At 46.0% G+C, this 19657-nt stretch overlaps 2 protein-coding genes and 1 pseudogene across 3 annotated transcripts in view; 1 reads left to right on the forward strand and 2 right to left on the reverse strand.

Annotated features, from left to right (window-relative positions):
* TMC8 (transmembrane channel like 8) overlaps window positions 1-9355 on the reverse strand; it is a 59058-nt gene extending 49703 nt beyond the window's left edge. For both annotated transcript variants that reach the window (XM_073606935.1, XM_073606934.1), the window contains exon 1: window positions 9091-9355. The gene's annotated coding sequence lies outside the window, so the exon portion shown is untranslated. The remainder of the gene's footprint in view (window positions 1-9090) is intronic.
* LOC141114650 (U2 spliceosomal RNA) lies at window positions 7106-7209 on the reverse strand (annotated as a pseudogene).
* The window catches only part of TMC6 (transmembrane channel like 6), a 58673-nt gene continuing 48151 nt past the window's right edge, over window positions 9136-19657 (forward strand). Inside the window, exon 1 of the mRNA XM_073606933.1 lies at window positions 9136-9341. The gene's annotated coding sequence lies outside the window, so the exon portion shown is untranslated. The remainder of the gene's footprint in view (window positions 9342-19657) is intronic.

Genomic DNA, 19657 nt, shown 5'->3' on the forward strand with positions numbered 1-19657 from the left:
TTGCCCGCCAAATTTTTTTTTTTCTTCCCGTATTTGATGGCCATTTAAAAGGCAGGTCAGTGGATTCCCATTTACTTTGGTGGTGCAGTGCGATGACATTTCTGAGGCTATGTTCTACCTGCTTGTGTTGCATTTCTTTGGACATAGCAGGTTCTATTGGGATGCATTGTAGACAAAGCAGGTCAGGCCCAGCCTTTTGCTGTGTTTCGTATTCAAACGCATGTACGTGTCAGACCAGCTCTGCATTCAAGCGCATAAGGCAACAACACCTGTCTACACAGGCCCTGGCCCTTAGATAAGGTTGTGTCTTTCCCCTCCAGCATACAAACATTATTCCGTGAGCTGTACTTTTGTTCCTGACATAAACCACTTAAGGACCAGCCTCGTTTTGAGATTTTGGTGTTTACAAGTTTAAAACTGTTTTTTTTTTTGCTAGAAAATTACTTAGAACCCCCAAACATTATATATTGTTTTTTTTTTCTAACACCCTAGAGAATAAAATGGCGGTCATTGCAATACTTTTTTTCACACCGTATTTGCGCAGCGCATTTTTTTTTGAAAAAATTCCCTTTTTTAAATAAAAAAACATGACAACAGTAAAGTTAGCCCAATTCTTTTTTATATTGTGAAAGATAATGTCACGCCAAGTAAATTGATACCCAACATGTCACGCTTCAAAATTGCGCCTGCTCATGGAATGGCGTCAAACTTTTACCCTTAAAAATCTCCATAGGCGACGTTTAAAAAATTCTACAGGTTGCATGTTTTGAGTTACAGAGGAGGTCTAGGGCTAGAATTATTGCTCTCGCTCTAATGATTGCGGCAATACCTCACATGTGTGGTTTGACCACCATTTTCATATGCGGGCGCTACTCACGTATGAGTTCGCTTCTGCGTGCGAGCTCGACGGGACGGGGCGCTTTAAAAAAATTGTTTTTTTTTCTTATTTATTTTACTTGATTTTATTTATTTTTTCACTGTTTTTTTTTTTTTTAAATGGGTCACTTTTATTCCTATTACAAGGAATGTAAACATCCCTTGTAATAGAAAAAAGCACAACAGGACCTCTTATATATGAGATCTGGGGGGTCAAAAAGTCCTCAGATCTCATACTTGGACTAAAATGAAATAATCAAAAAAAAAATATGTCATTTGAAAAAATGACTTTGAAAAAATGGCCCTTTAAGACGTATGGGCGGAAGTGACATTATGACGTTGCTTCCGGCTTGCTATGGTATGGAGACGGATGGGGGCCATCTTCCCCTCACTCGTCTCCATACCCGGCCACGGATTGGTCCCAATCACCTCCGCCGCTGCCGACGGCTCCAGTAAGCGGCGGAGGGCGCGGGAGAGCGCGGGAGGGGGGGCCCTCTCCCGCCGCAGATAATGGTGATCTCGCAGCGAATCCGCCGCAGAGACCACCATTATCGTAAACACGACTGGCTTCTGAAGAGATGGATACCTCGGTTGTGGCAGCAGCTGCTGTCGTTACCGAGATATCCATCTTCAAAGTGCCGACGTATATGTACAGGAAATGGTCGGCAAGTGGTTAAGCCATAAACCAGAATTATGTTGGCCACACCCTCTTTTTGACCAAATTAAGCACTTTTTTTGGACCTTTTTTCCATATTAGCTAAAACTGCGGTAAAAAAAAAACCATAAATAGAGAATACTAGAAAAGACTTTCTGTTTCATGTAAACAAGTTGCCTAAAGTGGAGCTCCACCCAAAAGGGGAAGCTCCGCTTGTTTGCTTCCCCCCACCCTGCTGCCACATTTGGCATCTTTCAGGGCGTGGGGGGGGCGGATACCTGTCAAAACCAGGTACCCGTTTCCACTTCCGGGTAAGATCGCTGCAATTGTTGTGCGGCGATCTACAACATTTCTGGCCTCTCCTCCTTCCCCCCTGCTGCCTTCTGGGAGACACACAGGTCCCAGAAGACAGCGGGACCATTCAGAAAACGCAACGTGACGCGTTCACCCTCCTTTCAGATTGCCACTGTGCGATATCTGCTTACCTGCCCTCTAGCCACATTCTTGGCTGGAAGGAGATGGGGTCGGGTAAAAACCAGTGCACAGTGCACAGTGGCGATCTGGCAATCCTGATTCCAGAATGCTGTGGTGGCAGGAGAGAGAGAGAGCACAACCTGCACCTCCTCCAGGCTCTGTCCAGATCAGGCCTGTTTTCTCCAATGCTAAGCTGACAAGAGTAGTGAAGCTGCCGTCACTACTCCTTTCAGCTTGTAGGTAGGAACTCTCCACCCAGCGCCCCACCACCTCACATGATACCAGCACTCCCAGGGCAGCTGTCCCTCCTGCCCACCCCTTGTCCTGGCCCTGCCTGCACCAATGATGACCTGCCCAAGGTCCATACAGACATGGATGAGTGAGTTTGGGGTGGAGGAACTTGACTGGCCTACAGAGTCCTGACCTTAACCTGACAGAACATCTTTGGGATGAATTAGAGCGGAGACTGCGAGCCAGACCTTCTTGTCCAACATCAGTGCCTGACCTCACAAATGCTCTTTTGGAAGAATGTTCAGACATTCCCATAGACACACTCCTAAACCTTGTGAACGGCCTTCCCAGAAGAGTTGAAGCTGTTATAGCTGCAAAGGGTGGACCAACTCAATGTTGAACCCTACGGGCTAAGACTGGGATGTCATTAAAGTTCATGTGCATGTAAAGGCAGGTGTCCCAATACTTTTGGTAATATCCCGTGCCTTGAAAAAGTATTCATACCCCTTAAAATTTCCACATTTTGTCATTTTTACAACCAAAAACGTAAATGTATTTTATTGGGATTTTATGTCCCGTTGACCTGCAGCGCGTCGATCTCCCTTTCTGAGCCTCACGGCTCCGGGGCTTAGAAATCCCTGGAGCCTAATCTCCTAAACGTACCCCTACAGGAGGGGGACAAAGGGTGGGGTGAAGAGGGGATCCTGTGAGGAGGGGGTCCTGTGTAAGTCCACCTTACAGATTTTTCTGTAAAGGTGAACTTACACTTTAAAGCCTTGGTTATTTAATTTTTTTAAATAACTAACATGTTATACGTACCTGCTCTATGGAATGATTTTGCACAGAGCAGCCCGGTTCCTCCTCTTCTCGGGTCCCTCGCCGGTGCACCTGGCTCCTCCCTCCTGTCAAGTGACCCCAGAGCAAGCAGCTTGCTCTGGGGGGGGGTCACCCAAGCAGGCGCGCTCATCACCCACGGCTCCGTGTGTCCATTCACCCGCTCGTCCCCGCCCTCTCCATCACCTGATTGGCTTACTGGCTGTGATTGACAGCAGTAAGAGCCAATGGCTCCCGCTGCTGCCAAAAGCCAATCATAAGTGCGAGTACCCGGAGAGGCAAAGCTCTCATGGACATCGCTGGATCGAGAGGGGGGCTCAGGTAAGTCTTAGGGCGGGCTGCTGCACATAGAAAGTTTTTTACCTTCATACATAGAATGAACCTTGTGTCTTTACAACCACTTTAATTGAACAAGCTGAAGTTAGAAGCTGATTGGCTCGCATGCAGAGCTGCACCAGATTTTGCACTCTCCAGTTTTAGTAAATCAATCCCTTATGCCGCGTACACACGACTGGACTTTCTGGCAGAAAAGGTCCGATGGAATCATTCCGTTGGACATTCTGATCGTGTGTGGGCTTCATCTGACTTTTTCTTTCTAAAATTCTGACGGACCTAGAAACAGAACACGTTTCAAGTCTTTCCAACGGAATCAATTCCTATCGGGAAAACTGTTCGGCTGTATGCTATTCCGACGGACTAAAAACGACGCAAGGGCAGCTGCTGGCTATTGAACTTCCTTTTTTTAGTCCCGTCGTACGTCATCGGGTTCTAAACGATCGGACTTTGGTGATATCGTGTGTAGTCAAGTTAGTTTGAGTGGAACTCCGTCGGAAAGACCGTCGGAGTCTATTCTGATGGAAAGTCCGGTCGTGTGTACGCGGCATTAGGCTCTACCACATAGAGGTGCGTTTACAGGTCCCCCTGAAAAAAAAAAAAAAGTCGAACATCTGTAAAAGCCAGCCCAGTGTGCATGAGGCCTTGTAAGGCATCAATTCGCTAAGCTCTATGTCAGGGTCACATAGCTCCCAACTGTCCCTGATTTCGAGGGACTGTCCCTGATTTGGAGCAATGTCCCTCTGTCCCTCATTCCTCCTCATTTGTCCCTCATTTTGATCTGATCTATATAGTTGTATATAAAATGCACTTTGTATCTATCAAAAAGTGTTTTCCAGCGCTAAACCTTTCATCTGATTTCTAAATTGCTGCATTTGTAGATTCCAAAAGCCAATATAAAGGAATATTAGTGGTAAAAAAAAGCACTTGTGGGTTTAACCAATCTTGTTTTTTGTACAATTCTCCTTTAAGGGGGCGTGGCAAGGGGTGTGTTCTATGCCTGCATACTTTTGCTGAGAGGTGTCCCTCATTCCCATCTCAAAAAGTTGGGAGGTATGCTCTTACCCCCTCTTGCCCCCCTCTTTCTCTTACCCCCCTCTCTCTCTCCCTTACCCCTCTCTCTTTCTCCTCTCTCCCCCCCTCTCTCCTCTCTCTGTCTCTCTTACCCCCCTCTCTCTCTCTCCCCCCCCTCTCTCTCCTCTCTCTGTCTCTCTTACCCCCCTCTCTCTCTCTCCCCCCCCCTCTCTTCTCTCTCTGTCTCTCTTACCCCCTCTCTTGTTTTTTGTACAATTCTCCTTTAAGGGGGTGTGGCAAGGGGGGGTGTCCTATGCATGCATACTTTTGCTGCTAGGTGTCCCTCTTTTTTTTTTTTGAAAGCCAATGGCGTGCAAAACACACACAAAAAAAAACTTCACCCGGTGCATAAAAAACGTGCACATAAAGAGTGCTCACAAAAAAGTGCCACGGGTACACAGACCTGCCAATTCCCTGATCCCCCGGGGCGTTAGGCTCCAGACGGGGACAAGGGTACTTTACTGTGGTCTATCTGGCCGGAACCAGACAGACCCCGTTCTCTGGAGGGCCTGCCGAAACAGGACCCCCCCAAGTACTAGGTGGGGCTCCTCCGAAAGGAGACCCCATGAGAGAGGGCAAACTAAGCCAAATGGCCATGTCCACCCCTTCCCAAGACTTTCAGGGCTGGCCCGAGGACCCGCATCCTTACTCATCACACAGGGAGACAAACGTGAAAAACAAGACGTGACAACACAGGTTTCAAAATAAATAAAAAGTGGGGGAAGGGATAGTGGAGAGGAGAGTGAAAGAAGTGGCCATTGTGTAAAACAACGACCAGGCCCTCCGGCCAGGAATAAAAAATTCCTCTGGTCCTAGCCAAAAGGCCCGGCCCAAAAGGCAGGTGCAAAAAAAAGCGTGTTCTATGGTGCAGCGACCATGGTGCCTCAAATCAAAGTGACTGCCACTCACAGTGATCTTATGGCACCCCTGGACTGCCACTCCAGGGGCACTACTCCATAGGCTTTCAAGACCAACCCTGGCCCACAGGCTAGACCACGGCAGCCCCCACCGCAGACAGAAAAGGCATGAAGTTCAGGGAGCTCGGTGAGAGTCCTTGCCCCTAAGGCTCCACCGTCGCTCCCATCACTCCTTCCAATTTCACATTCGGGTAGATACTAGAGGTCGACCGATATGGGTTTTTCTCTGGCCGATGCCGATATTTAGAAATCGCGATGGCCGATGGCTGATATATGATGCCGATTTTTTTGGGCCGATATATTAGGCCGATTTTTTTTTTTCTTTTTTTTTCCCCCTTCATCTCATAAAATCTAACAGTTAGACCCCTTTCACACTGGGGCGTTTTTTAGGCGCTTTTGGGCTAAAAATAGCACCTGTAAAGTGCCTGTAAAACGGCTCCCCTGCAGTCTCAGTGTGATATCCCGAGTGCTTTCACACTGAGGCGATGCGCTGGCAGGATGTTAAAAAAAAAGTCCTGCAAGCAGCATCTTTGGAGCGGTGTATACCGCTCCTCCACCACTCCTGCCCATTGAAATGAATGCGCACCGCTGCCGAAGCGCCTGCAAAGCGTTTCGGCAGCAGCACTTCACGAGTGCATTTAACCCCTTCCTCGGCCGCTAGCTGGGTTATAAGCGCCCCCGCTAGCAGCCGCATAGCGCCGCTAAAATGACGGTAAAGCGCCGCTAAAACTAACAGCGTTTTACCGTCAACGCCTGCCCGCTCCAGTGTGAAAGCAACCTTAAGTAATAAGTGATACAGAAAATTTTTTACATTTAAACATTTATTGAACAAAACAAACCTCCAATCAGTTCACTTGTATGTAGAATTTAGATTTAAAAAAAAATAACTATATCTTAAATATTAAATACACAAAAACAGGTAATCAAAACTTTTGGACGAAAAAAATGGGCTAACTTTACTGCTTATTTTTTTTTTTTTTAATTAGTGTATTTAAAAAAAAAAAAAATGTGTTTGAAAGACCGCTGCGCAAATACCGTGTGACATAAAATATTGCAACAACCGCTATTTTATTCCCTAGGGTCTCTGCTAAAAAAAAATATATATATATAATGTTTGGGGGTTCCAAGTGATTTTCTAGCAGAAAATACAGGATTTTTACCTGTAAGCAACAAGTGTCAGAAAAGATTTAGTCTTTAAATGGTTAAACTGAGAAATTCTACACACAGAGTTCAGCTCATTGATAAAAGAACCCGAAGAGATACAATGTATCTTCTTATCAGACTTGGCTGCCCAGAGGAGGAGAGAAGACAAACTTCAGACAACTTGCAATTGACTTCTATAGAAGTCATTTTGCAAGTCCCCGCTGAAGTTATAATCGGCTTTTTTTATCAGCACAATTGGCCATGCCGATTAAGTAAAAAAAGCCAAATATCGGCCGATATATCGGTCGACCTCTAGCAGATACTAACCAATCCCCCCTCCAGCACTCGGGGGGGGCGTTCTCTACCCAAATAACTGTCCGTATCTAGAGCTACCACAATCCAGGCCAGAAGGCCAGGGACCCTCTGGCCAGACCAAGATGCAGCACCCATCCCTACCAGGAGCACCTTCCAGACGGCTCAAGCTCAACCATTGGCCGGTCCCCAGTATACTGTCGGGCAACACGGCGTAGTCCCTGCTGAGTACCGCCCTTCCAGGCACTATAACACCATTGGATTTGCTGGCCCTCCCAACGAGAGTGACACAGCGCCTCCTCTGGAAACTGATAAGAACAGATACTACACTTGATATTAGCCAAAAGGCCGAGAAGCTAGGTGTCCCTCATTCCCATCTCAAAAAGTTGGGAGGTATGGGGTCAGGATAATATACCTCCCAACATTTTGAGATGGGAATGAGGGACAACTACTAGCAAACATACAGTAAAACCTTGGATTGCGAGCATAGTTAGTTCCCGAAACATGCTTGTAGTATATCAAAGCAAATTTCCCCATAAGAAATAATGGAAACTCAAATGATTTGTTCCCCAACCATTTTATTCATAGGGCCTTCAGTTTATAGTCCATATAAAGAGATTATAGCAATGTGATCAGGTTGTGTAACCATAAAATGTCCATCCACAAATGGAAGCCTCCACAAGGCTTGTATATCGAGACATCGCTTGTATATCTCAAGTCAAAATTTATTTTCAAGTTTTATTTGTCTTGCAAAGCGCTCTCAAACCAAGTTACTCTCAAACCAAGGTTTTACTGTATGTAGGTATAGGACACGTCCCCCTGCCACACCCCCTTAAGAGAGAAGTAACCCAAAAAAAAGGTTAATTAAATCCACAAGGGCTTTTTTTTTTTTTTTTTTTTTACCACTACTATTCCTTTATTTTGGCTTTTAAAATTTACAAATGCAGCAATTTAGGAATTGGATGAAAAGTATAGCGCAGGGAAACACTTTTTGAAAGATAAGAAGTGCATTTTATATACAACTATACAGATCAGACATGCTTGTAGGATTACAAGCATGTTTCTGGATCAAACTATGCAATCCAAGGTTTTTTTCTGTATGTTTGCTAGTAGTTGTCCCTCATTCCCATCTCAAAATGTTGGAGGTATGATGTTATCCTGACCCCCCCATACCTCCCAACTTTTTGAGATGGGAATGAGGGACACCTAGCAGCAAAAGTATGCAAGCATAGGACACACCCCCTTGTCACGCCCCCTTAAAGGAGAACTGTACAAAGAACAAGAGAGGGGGGGGGTGTGAGAGAGAGAGAGAGAGAGAGAGAGGGGGGGGGTAAGAGAGAGAGAGAGAGAGAGAGAGAGGGGTGAGAGAGAGAGAGAGAGAAGAGAGAGAGAGAGAGAGAGAGAGAGAGAGAGGGGGGTAAGGGAGAGAAGAGAGAGAGGGGGGGAGGGTAAGAGAGAGAAAGGGGTAAGGGAGAGAAGAGAGAGGGGGAGGGTAAGAGAGAGAGAGAGGGGGTGAGAGAGAGAGAGAGAGAGAGAGAGGGGGGGGGTGAGAGAGAGAGAGAGAGAGAGAGAGAGAGAGGGGGGGTAAGGGAGAGAGAGGGGGGGGAGAGAGAGAAAGAGAGAGAAGAGAGAGAGGGAGAGAGAGGGGAGGGTAAGAGGGGGGTGAGAGGGGGTAAGAGCATACCTCCCAACATTTTGAGATGGGAATGAGGGACACCTCTCAGCAAAAGTATGCAGGCATAGGACACACCCCTTGCCACGCCCACTTAAAGGAGAACTGTACAAAATAACAAGATGGGTTAAACCCACAAGTGCTTTTTTTTACCACTACTATTCCTTTATATTGGCTTTTGCAATTTACAAATGCAGCAATTTAGAAATCAGATGAAAGGTTTAGCTCTGGGAAACACTTTTTGATAGATACAAAGTGCATTTTATATACAACTATATAGATCAGACCAAAATGAGGGACAAATGAGGAGGAAAGAGGGACATTGCTCCAAATCAGGGACAGTTGGGAGCTATGGGATAAGGCCCGTCATGTTCAGCCATGTGACTGTCATTTTGAAATCTCATTGGACTGAAAATAACTGTCACTTTTGTAAAACAATAAAGATCCTTTTTCCCCAGGCCTGTCAGCAATGTGAATCGTCGTCCTTTCAATCCAGATGACCGGCTCTCCCCCCTGGCCTCGTCCCTTACATTGAATTAGGAAGGTTGTCACCTCTGACACTCACTTACCTTGTTTGGACCTCTCCCCCTCCTGTGCACTGGTGTCACTAATAAGTTCAGAGGGGAAGTTGTGATGCGCATACATCTAGCAGAGAGGAAACCACAAGAAATGCAAAGGAAAGTGTCAGCTCTTCTACCCGGGGTGTACAGACCTCAGTCATGGTGATCCGCTGACATGTCAGTAACGGAGCCGCTACAATGTAACAGAACGCGGGAAACAAGGAGATTATGGAAGCAGATCGAGGCGACCAACGGCGAGAAGGGTAAAGGAATAGTTCCCTAGATGACGGCTGCAATGAGCAGGCATTGTGTGTAATGGCAACTTACTTTACAGGAAGCAAAACCCATAACCCATAGACAAACATGGCTGAACTCCTGAAACTGCTTGATATCTGGCTGTCCTCTGCCTTTGGGGGGGTCAGAATTGTTTGGGTCGCAGACCTGGAACAAAACACGGAAACCACTGGATCAGCATGAATTGATGAAAAAAAAATTGTTTTTTTTACACTTTTTTTTTTGGGGTGGGTATGTTTTATAGCAAAAAGTAAAAAATATTGTTTTTTTTTTTTCTGAAATTTTCAGTCTTTTTTGTTTATTGCGCCAAAATAAAAACCGCAGAGGTGATCAATTACCACCAAAAGAAAGCTCTATTTGTGGGGGGGGGGGGAAAGGACGTCAAATTTGTTTGGGCGCAGCGGCCGCACGACCGCGCAATTGTCAGTTAAAGTGACGCAGTGCCGTATCGCAAAAAATGGCCTGGTCATTAAAGTGGAAGGCCACCCTAAAGTAAAAAATTGCATGAAAAATCGTAAAAAAAATAAAATAAAAAAAAAATAAAAACATTTGAAAAAATTTTTTTTTAAACTTACCTAAACCCTTGTTGCTAGGCAGTCTTCCTAATCTGCCTCTTCCTATTCCGCGGCGTGTTCTGCTCCTCGGTGAGCGGCCCTGTTGCCTTCTGGGAACTGTGTGTGTTCCCAGAAAACCACGGGGGCCGTTCACAGAGCGCCGCGCCGCTCGCGCGTGCGCAGTAGGAAACTGGCAGTGAAGCCGCAAGGCAACCCGGCCTGTTTCCCTTACTTAGGATGGCGGACCCAAGAGCCGAGGGACGGGTCGGCCTCGGTCGTCCGGCATCGCGGCACCCAGGACAGGTGAGTACTTATTTAAAGTCAGCAGCTACAGTGTTTGTAGCTGCTGACTTTAAAAAAAATTATCCTGGCCGGAATCCCGGGACTTTTTTCATCTTTCCATCTATTATGTCTTCTGCCCTTGTTTTTGTTGTTTTAACTTTGGATAGTAAGTAACACATTTTTTTTTTTGGCCAGTAAAACACTTATACAGCTCACTTCCTGCTTCTTGTCTGGTCATTAGTCCAGGCCAGTGATGGTGAACCTTGCCCCCCCCCCAGATGTTTTGGAACTACATTTCCCATGATGCTCCACTACACTGCAGAGTGCCAGAGCATCATGGGAAATGTAGTTCCAAAACACCTGGGGTGCCCAAGGTTCACCATCACTGGTCTAGGCTTATGATATCATGCACAGCTCTCTCTCTCACTCTCGTGAGAGTTTGCCAGGAAGGGAGGGGGGGGGGGGGGGGTGAGTCATAAGAGGGCCGATGAGAGCTGCAGAGCTGGAGGCGTGCCTCTGTGTAAGTCCAGGAAGTGAATAGGCAGCAGCTTCAGCTGCCCACAGTTAAAATGGCTGCAGCCAGACTCAGTGGAGGGAGATTTCTGCAGCATATTTGGCTAATACAGAATCGCAGTATATATATATATATATATATATATAAAATAAAACGTAAAGTGGTTGGAGGGAAGCTTCAGAATGGCAAAGATGTTTTATTTTTTATTACAAATTATGTGAGCAGACTGCAGTTCCTCTTTTAACGAAGGTAAATCCTTCCGGGGCTGAAGTGGTTAATAGCCTGGCCAATGGAAATGAGTAAACAACCCAAGCATCTGACGCACCTAAATGCATTTGCAAAAAAAAAAAAAAAAAAACGTGACTAAGGCTCCATTCACACTAGCGCGTTTTTTTGATGCATTTTGCAGAAATGCATGGGGATTTTTTAACATGGGTTCCTATGGAACACATCAATGCATTTTTTGTGCCTCTGCGTTTTTGGAAAAGGGTCGGGGGACTTTTTTTCATGCAAAATGCAACGTTTTGCATGTAAAAGAATTCAATGGACCAGCATCAAAAACACAAGTACAGCGTTTTTACAGCGTTTTTGCGTCATTTTTGCGTCGTTTTTGATGCGTTTTGCGTTTTTGGCTTTTTTTTTTTACTACCACTGTATACAGTATAAAAAAACCTGTACAATAAAAAAAAAAAGAAAAAACGCAAAACGCGTCAAAAACGCCGCAAAAACGCTGTAAAAACACTGCTCAAAAACGCGGCAATCACCGCAACAAACACTGCAGAAACGCTCAAAAGCAACATGCACAGATGTGAATCGAGCCTAAAGCTGCATTCACACATCTATGATTTCCAGTGACGATTTTTACAATACGACCTGATGCAACTTTTGGACCTGATGCGATTCTGGCTTTGACCCGTGTGATCTTTGTGCGATATACAAAGTATCATGTATATAATTCAGGTGCGACGTTCATGCGACTTTTGAGGGTTTGCATGGAAGTCTATGGCCCTCGTGTCGCATGAAAGCCGGACCAAAGTAGTGCAGGAACTACTGTTAAGTCGCGTGCGGCTTTAACCACTTCAGCTCCGCAAGGTATACCCCCCTCCCCACTTCCTGACCAGGCCATTTTTTTTTCACATTACTTTAACTGACAATTGCGCGGTCGTGCGACGCTGTGTCCAAATAACTTTTGTTTCTTCCCCCCCCCACAAATAGAGCTTTAGTTCGGTGGTATTTGATCACCTCTGCATTTTTAAAAATTTTTTACGCTATAAACAAAAAACGACCGACAATTTTGAAAAAAAAAAACAACAACATTTTTTTACTTTCTGCTATAAAACGCATCCAACTAAAAAAATGTAAAAAAATCAAATTTCTTCATCAATTTAGGCCGATATGTATTCTGCTACATGTTTTTTTGTAAAAAAAAAATCCCAATAATCGTATATTGATTGGTCTGTGCAAAAGTTATAGCGTCTACAAACTACCGGATTTTTTTTTTTTTCACTAGTAATGGCGGCGATCAGCGACGTATAGCGGGACTGCGATATTGCGGTGGACACTTTTTTGGGGACCCATTGCCACTAATACAGTGATCAGTCTCAAAAAAAAAATATGCACTGTCACTGTACTAATGACACTGGCTGGGAAGGAGTTATGTCAGGGGTGATCAAAGGGTTAAATGTGTGCCTAGAGAGTGTTTACTAAGTGTGGGGGGAGGGGGGGGGGTGCTTTGACTATTTGAAGACCTAGATCCGTGTTCCGGCTTTACAGGAACACATAATCCATGTCTCCTGTACTCAATGGCGCCGATTTAAAAAAAAAAAAATGACAGGATTCAGAATCGCCGTTTTTGATGATCTGAATACTGACCCCCTGATCTCTCCTTAACCCTTTCATGACTAAGCCTATTTTTGAAATTTGGTGTTTACAAGTTAAAATCCGTATTTTTTGCTAGAAAATTACTTAGAACCCCCAAACATTATATATATTTTTTTAGAAGAGAGTCTAAAGAATAAAATGGCGATTGTTGCAATATTTTTTATCACACGGTATTTGTGCAGCGGTGTTTTAAACGCAAATTTTTGGAAAAGTGACACTTTCATGAATTTTAAAAAATCCAAACAGTAAAGTTACCCCAATTTTTTTGTATAATGTGAAAGATGATGTTACGCCGAGTAAATAGATACCAAACATGTCACCCTTTATAATTGCACGCACTCGTGGAATGGCGACGAACTACGGTACCTATGAATTTCCATAGGTGACGCTTTAAAAATTTTTTACGGTTACCAGGTTTGAGCTACAGAGGAGGTCTAGGGCTAGAATTATTGCTCTCGCTCTGACGATCGCGGCGATACCTCACATGTGTGGTTTGAACACCGTTTACATATGCGGGCGGGCGACTTCCGTATGCGTTTTCTTCGCTGCGCGAGCTCGCGGGGACGGGGGCGCTTTAAAAATTATTATTTTTTTTTTTTTATTTATTTTATTTATTTTTGTACTTTTATAAATTGTGTTTAAAATTTTTTTTTTTTTTTTTTACTTTTATTGCTGTCACAAGCAATGTAAACATCCCTTGTGAAAGTAATAGGTGGTGACAGGTACTCTTTATGGAGGGATCGGGGGTCTAAAAGACCCCCCATCCCTCCTTTACACTTCAAAGTATTCAGATCGCCGAAAACGGCGATTCTGAATACTGTGTACTTTTTTAAATTCGGCGCCATTGGCAGCCGAGTAAACGGGAAGTGACGTCATGACGTCGCTTCCGCGTTTACAATTAGAAGGCTGGAACGAAGCCGCTCACAGCTTCGTTCCAGCCCCGCCCCCAGCCGCCGGAGATTCCGAATGGACACCCGGGCCTCCCGATCGCACGGGAGGCCCGGGGTAACAGCGGCGGGAGGCGGCGGGGAGGGGGGGGGATGTCCCCTCCCGCTCCTCCGGTATAACAGGCCGAGCGGCTTTTTAGCCGCATCGGTTGTTATATTCGGGTAGCCGATCGCCCGCTGAAAACAACGGTACCGGGATGATGCCTGCAGCTGCGGGCATCATCCCGGTATAACCCCGGAAAGCCGAGGACGCATAGTGTGCGTTCGGTCGGCGGGAAGGGGATAAAGAGGACCTGTCACCACCTATTACTGTCACAAGGGATGTTTACATTCCTTGTGACAGCAATAAAAGTGATCAGAATTGTTTTTTTTTTTTAAAGGGACAATGTAAAAAAAAAAAAAAAAAAAAAAAAAAAAAAAAAGTTTTTTTTAATTTTTTTTTTTTAAGCGCCCCCCCTGTCCTCCGTGCTCGCGCAGCAAGGAATACGCATATGTAAGTCGCACCCCGCATATGTAAACGGTGTTCGAACCACACATGTTGAGGTATCGCCGCGATCTTCAGAGCAATAATTCTAGCAAAAGACCTCCTCTGTAACTCTAACCTGGTAACCGTTATTATTAATTTTTTTTAACCACTTCAGCCCCGGAAGATTGGCTGCTGAATGACCGGGCCGTTTTTTGCGATTCGGGCACTGCGTCGCTGTAACTGACAATTGCGCGGTCGCGCGTGTTGCACTCAAACAAAATTGACCTCCCCCCCCGCAAATAGAGCTTTCTTTTGGTGGTATTTGATCACCTCGGCGTTTTTTATTTTTTGCGCTATAAACAAAATAGAGCCAATTTAAAAAAAAAAAAAAAAACACAATATTTTGTACTTTTTTGCTATAATAAATATCCCCAATTTTTTTTTTTAAAAAAAGCTAATTTTTTCCTCAGTTTAGGCCAATACGTATTCTTCTACATGATTTTTGGTAATAAAAATCCCAATACGCGTATACTGATTGGTTTGCGTAAAAGTTATAGCGTCTTAAAGATAGGGGAAAGATTTAAGGCATTTTTATTTATTTATTTATTTTTTTAATAGTAATGCTGATTTTTATCGGTACTGCAACATTACGGCGGACGCATCGGACACTTTTTTTGGGACCCATTGACAATTATACAGCGATCAGATAAAAATGCACTGATTACTATCAATGTCACTGGCAGTGAAGGGTGTTAACACTAGGGGGCAATCAAGGGGTTAACTGTGTTCCCCTCGTGTGTTCTAACTGTGGGGGGGGAGGGGACTGACTGGGGGAGATGACAGATCATGGTTCCCAGCTTGTAGGAACTTCACAATCTCTCCCTCCTCTCCTCACAGAACAGAGATTTGTGTGTTTACACACACACACACACACACACATGTCCCTGTTCTGCCTCTCGTGCCCCGCGATCACGCGTTGGCCGGGGGGTCATCGCGACTGCCGACCATGCGCATCGGGACCCCCGCAGCGCAGCGGGCGCGCACGCACGCCTGCTATCCCGCTTAAAGGGACCGACGTACAGCTACGACATTTCGCCGGATCGCCCTGACCTGCCGCAGTATAATGACGGCGGGCTGGTCGGCAAGCGGTTAAAGCGTCGCCTATGGAGATTTTTTAGGTACCATAGTTTGTCGCCATTCCACAAGCGTGCGCAATTTCAAAGCGTGACATGTGAGGTGTCTGTTTACTCAGCGTAACATCATCTTTCACATTATACAGAAAAATTGTGCTAACTTTAATGTTTAGGTTTTTTTTTAATTCATGAAAGTGTATTTTTTCCTAATAAATTGTCTTTGAAAGACCGCTGCGCAAATACCGTTTTGACATAAAAGATTGCAATAATCGCCATTGTATTCTCTAGGGTCTCTGCTAAAAAAAAAATATATATATATAATGTTTTGGGGGGTCCAAGTAATTTTCTAGCAAATAATACAGATTTTAACTTGTAAGCAACAAATGTCAGAAATAGGCCTAGGCATTGTAACGAAACGTCCCACACGTTTCGTCAAGTGCTTTCGTCATATACCGCTTCCTCCCAGTCTGAATATAAGATATCAGATATTCCAACCGCTAACAAACAGAAAACAAGACAATACTGGTTTGGTTGCTGAACATGGACTGTTTTATTTGAGATGACACACAAATATATACAGCAGGCTGACAATACAAACTGTAACCAGAAACCTAATTAACATGAGCTAGTTTACTAATCATTTACACAGACTTGGTGACTCAGAGATTATGACCTTTCAGGGCAGCCTTGACGTCTCCTAGCTCACTGACTATACAATACACATTATCATAGATATCAACACAGAACTCCTTCCTACAATTGCAGGGTTAATTAGCACAACCAACAATGGGTGAAAGACTCTTATGCCGCGTACACACGAGCGGACTTTTCAACCGGACTTGTCCGACGGACGCCGACGGACCATCCGATCGTGTGTGGGCTTCACCGGACCTTCAGCGGACTTTTCCAGTCGCAAATCTGACGGACTTTAGATTTGGGAACATGCTTCAAATCTTTACATCGTAACTCCGTGGGACCCAGAAATCCGCTCGTCTGTATGCTAGTCCGACGGGCAAAAACCCACGCCAGGGCAGCTATTGGCTACTGGCTATCAACTTCCTTATTTTAGTCCGGTGTACGTCATCACGTACGAATCCGTCGGACTTTGGTGTGATCGTGTGTAGGCAAGTCCCGGTCGTTAGAAAGTCTGTTGAAAGTCCGCCAAAAGTCCGTCGAAAGTCTGTTGGACGGGCTGTCGGACTTTTGTAGCTGAAAAGTCCGACCGTGTGTACGCGGCATTAGAAGCCATACTAGACTTATTTACATTACAGCAGACAACAGACAGACAGGTGGCTAGAGGTGATGACATCAGCATCTTCTAACAGTATGTGTCCCAACAGTATGAATCAGTCACTATTTCTAATATGGCATATCCAGGGTTCCCAGAGTCTGTGTGTCTTGGGGGGGATATGGGATCTGAATCCAAAGTAACACCACCTCAAGGGGTCCCCAGGCATACAGCTCACAAAGAGCACCGTTCCCCCAAAATCCAGGGCCCATAATCAGTAGGCAAGAGGCCAGCATTCAGTCCCCTCCAAAAGCCTCTGTCCCAGGTGAGTCCATCACACGCATGAAAAGGTTACATAGGCAGGCTGTCATTCTGTCAGAGTGCTGAACGTATCGGCGGTTCCCATCGGACATCCCCCGAAGTGCAGAATTATATATATACATATATATATATATATATATATATATATATATATATGATTCTGCATAGATCAGCCACCCAGTAGCAGTAAATCTGCTATGGAGTGGTCAGGAAGAGGTTAAGTCACACAGATATGAACAAAACTCATTGGAATGCATGGGGTGCGACTTTTCACACAAATGTGGGATCCAAAGTCGCATGACGGTGTCGTATAAGTGTGAATGGGGCCTACAGTATGCATGAAGCCTTAAAGCAGAGTTCCAGCCGTTTTTGTGTTTAATTAAAAGTCATCAGCTACAAAAAAAGTGTATCTGCTGACTCTTAATAAACACACGTTCACCCGTCCCACGGTCCAGCGATGCGGACACCCAAACCGCTCGTCGCTGCTCTCCCCTCGCCTCTCCCCAGCGCCGGCATTACAAGTGTGGACAGCTTGCGTCTTCACAGCTGGATGTGTACACGTGTATGCGCGAGCCGCGGTGCGCCTCCTCAATGGTCGGGGCAATCTTCTCGGACCTGTGACGTGTCCCCCGAAGATTGCAGGGAGGGAGGGGGGAGAGGAGAACTTCCGCTCGAGTCGCCTAGGTAGCCCGAGCGAAAGTGGGAGAAAAGTACAAACTAGGTACCTGCTCCCCCCCACCCCCAAAAAAAAAAAAAAAAAAAATGACGTTGGCATAGGAGGGGGGAGAGGAATGCTTTAAGCGGAACTTCCCCTTTTGAGTGGAGCTTCACTTGCTGGCCATACATGATTCGAAATTCCAGAGAGACCAGCTGAATTTTGACCCCATGTATGGGGCAGCCTGGTTGTACACAAGTCGATCTATCGACATCAGTCCATGCTCTAAAGGAGCTTACAATCTGATGACCAGGGTCGGAGACAAGGGGTGGGGCAGGAGGGGCAACTGCCCTGGACACTATGGTATCATGTGCGGTGAGGGGGAACTCCAGGGATATTGGGGGGGGGGGATTTGGGGAATAACAGGGGGTAAGAATTGTCCTCGGAGGTGAAATTTAGGGAGGTGTGCTAGGGGTAGTGATTTGGTTGATTTGTGTTGGGGAGGGGGTGGAGTGGGGGAAGAGGATTTGTGCTAGGAGGGGGGGATTTTTGCTATAAAAGTAATACGGTAGAGGGGAAAATTTTTTTTGTTGGGGGGGGTGGGGGGGTATTTGTGCTAGTAGGGATGATAAGGGGGGGGGGGGGGGACTTGTGCTAGGATGGGAAATTGGGGGGAGGGGAATTTGTGCTGGGGGGGGATTTGTGCTTGGATGGGGAAATTTAAGGGGTAGAGGATTTGTGCTAGTAAGGTGACATTGTTTTGGGGAGGGATTTGGGCTGGGGGCATATGGGGGGGGGGGGGGGGAGAGGATATGAGCTGGATGGGGTGGGGGAGGGGGGGTCGGGCAAAGATTTGTGCTGGGAGGAGGTGATATCAGCAGGGTACGGATTTGTAGGAGGAGAGGAGGGGGGATTTAGGTTTAGGGGGTGAGCATGCATATTAGTGGTCGATTTATTTATTTTTTTGGGGGGGGGGGATTTTTTGCTGGTGCATAGTGCTTATACATCTTGTGGGGGGGGGGGGGGGGGGGACATGCAGATAGTGTCCTAGGTCCGAGGACTCCAGAGCTGCAGGGCAGACATTCTAACCCTAATCTGCAGTGTTGCCCCCACATATTGAAGTGTTGTCACCCTAGAACTGAAAACTGATACAATCATCACAGAGGAACTGCAAAATATGAGATTCTTGTTTTCCTTGTTATTGAGATTGCGAGGCAATACAAATATTTAGGTAAAACAAGATACACAAACAGAGAGGAGGAAGTTTTGTTTTTAAACTTTAACATTATGAAACATTTGCAGCTGAGGCTGTGAGAAGTCATCATGTGTACATTGAGCAGGGATGTCACATGTTCTATGATGTCATCATGTGTACTGATAGCAGGATGTCACATGTTCTATGATGTCATCATGTGTACTGATAGCAGGATGTCACATGTTTCTATGATGTCATCATGCGTACTAATAGCAGTTCCCGGATCTGAACTTCTGTTGTGCCCATTATGAGGGGTTCCCACCATCCCTGTGCTGAGTTCCCCGGGTCTGTACACACCCCGCTGTGCCCATTATGAGGGGGTTCCCCACCATCCCGTGTGCTGAGTTTCCTTTGGTCTGTACGCCCGCTGTTGCCCATTATGAGGGGGATCCCCACCATCCCTGTGGCTGAGTTCCCCGGGTCTGTACACCCGCTGTGCCCATTATGAGGGGATCCCCACCATCCCTGTGCTGAGTTCCCAGGCCTGTACAACCCGCTGTGCCAATTATGAGGGGCTTCCCACCATCCCCTGGGCTGAGTTCCTGGGTCTGTACACCCGCTGTGCCCATTATGAGGGGTTCTCACCATCCCTGTGCTGGGTTCCCCGGGTCTGTACACCTGCTTATGCCCATTTATGAGGAGTTCCCCACCATCCCTGTGCTGAGTTCCCGGGTCTATACACCCGATGTGCCCATTATGAGAGGTTCCCACCATCCCCTGTGCTGAGTTCCCCAGGTCTGTACACCCGATGTGTGCCCATTATGAGGGGTTCCCCACCATCCCTGGGCTGAGTTCCCGGGTCTGTACACCCCGCTGTGCCCATTATGAGGGGGTTCCCACCATCCCTGGGCTGAGTTCCCTGGTCTGTACAACTTCTGTTCCCATTATGAGGGGGTTCCCACCATCCCTGGGCTGAGTTCCCGGGGTCTGTACACCTGCTGTGCCCATTACATGCGTCTCCCTTGGAGTTCAGTAATGAAAATCAAGTTGTAAAAAATGTAGTAAATATTCTTTTATGGTGACTTTGTATCAGGCTGAGAAGCGAT

The sequence above is a fragment of the Aquarana catesbeiana genome, linkage group LG12 (genome assembly GCF_042186555.1).
Source record: "Aquarana catesbeiana isolate 2022-GZ linkage group LG12, ASM4218655v1, whole genome shotgun sequence".
Taxonomy (NCBI): Eukaryota; Metazoa; Chordata; class Amphibia; order Anura; family Ranidae; genus Aquarana; species Aquarana catesbeiana.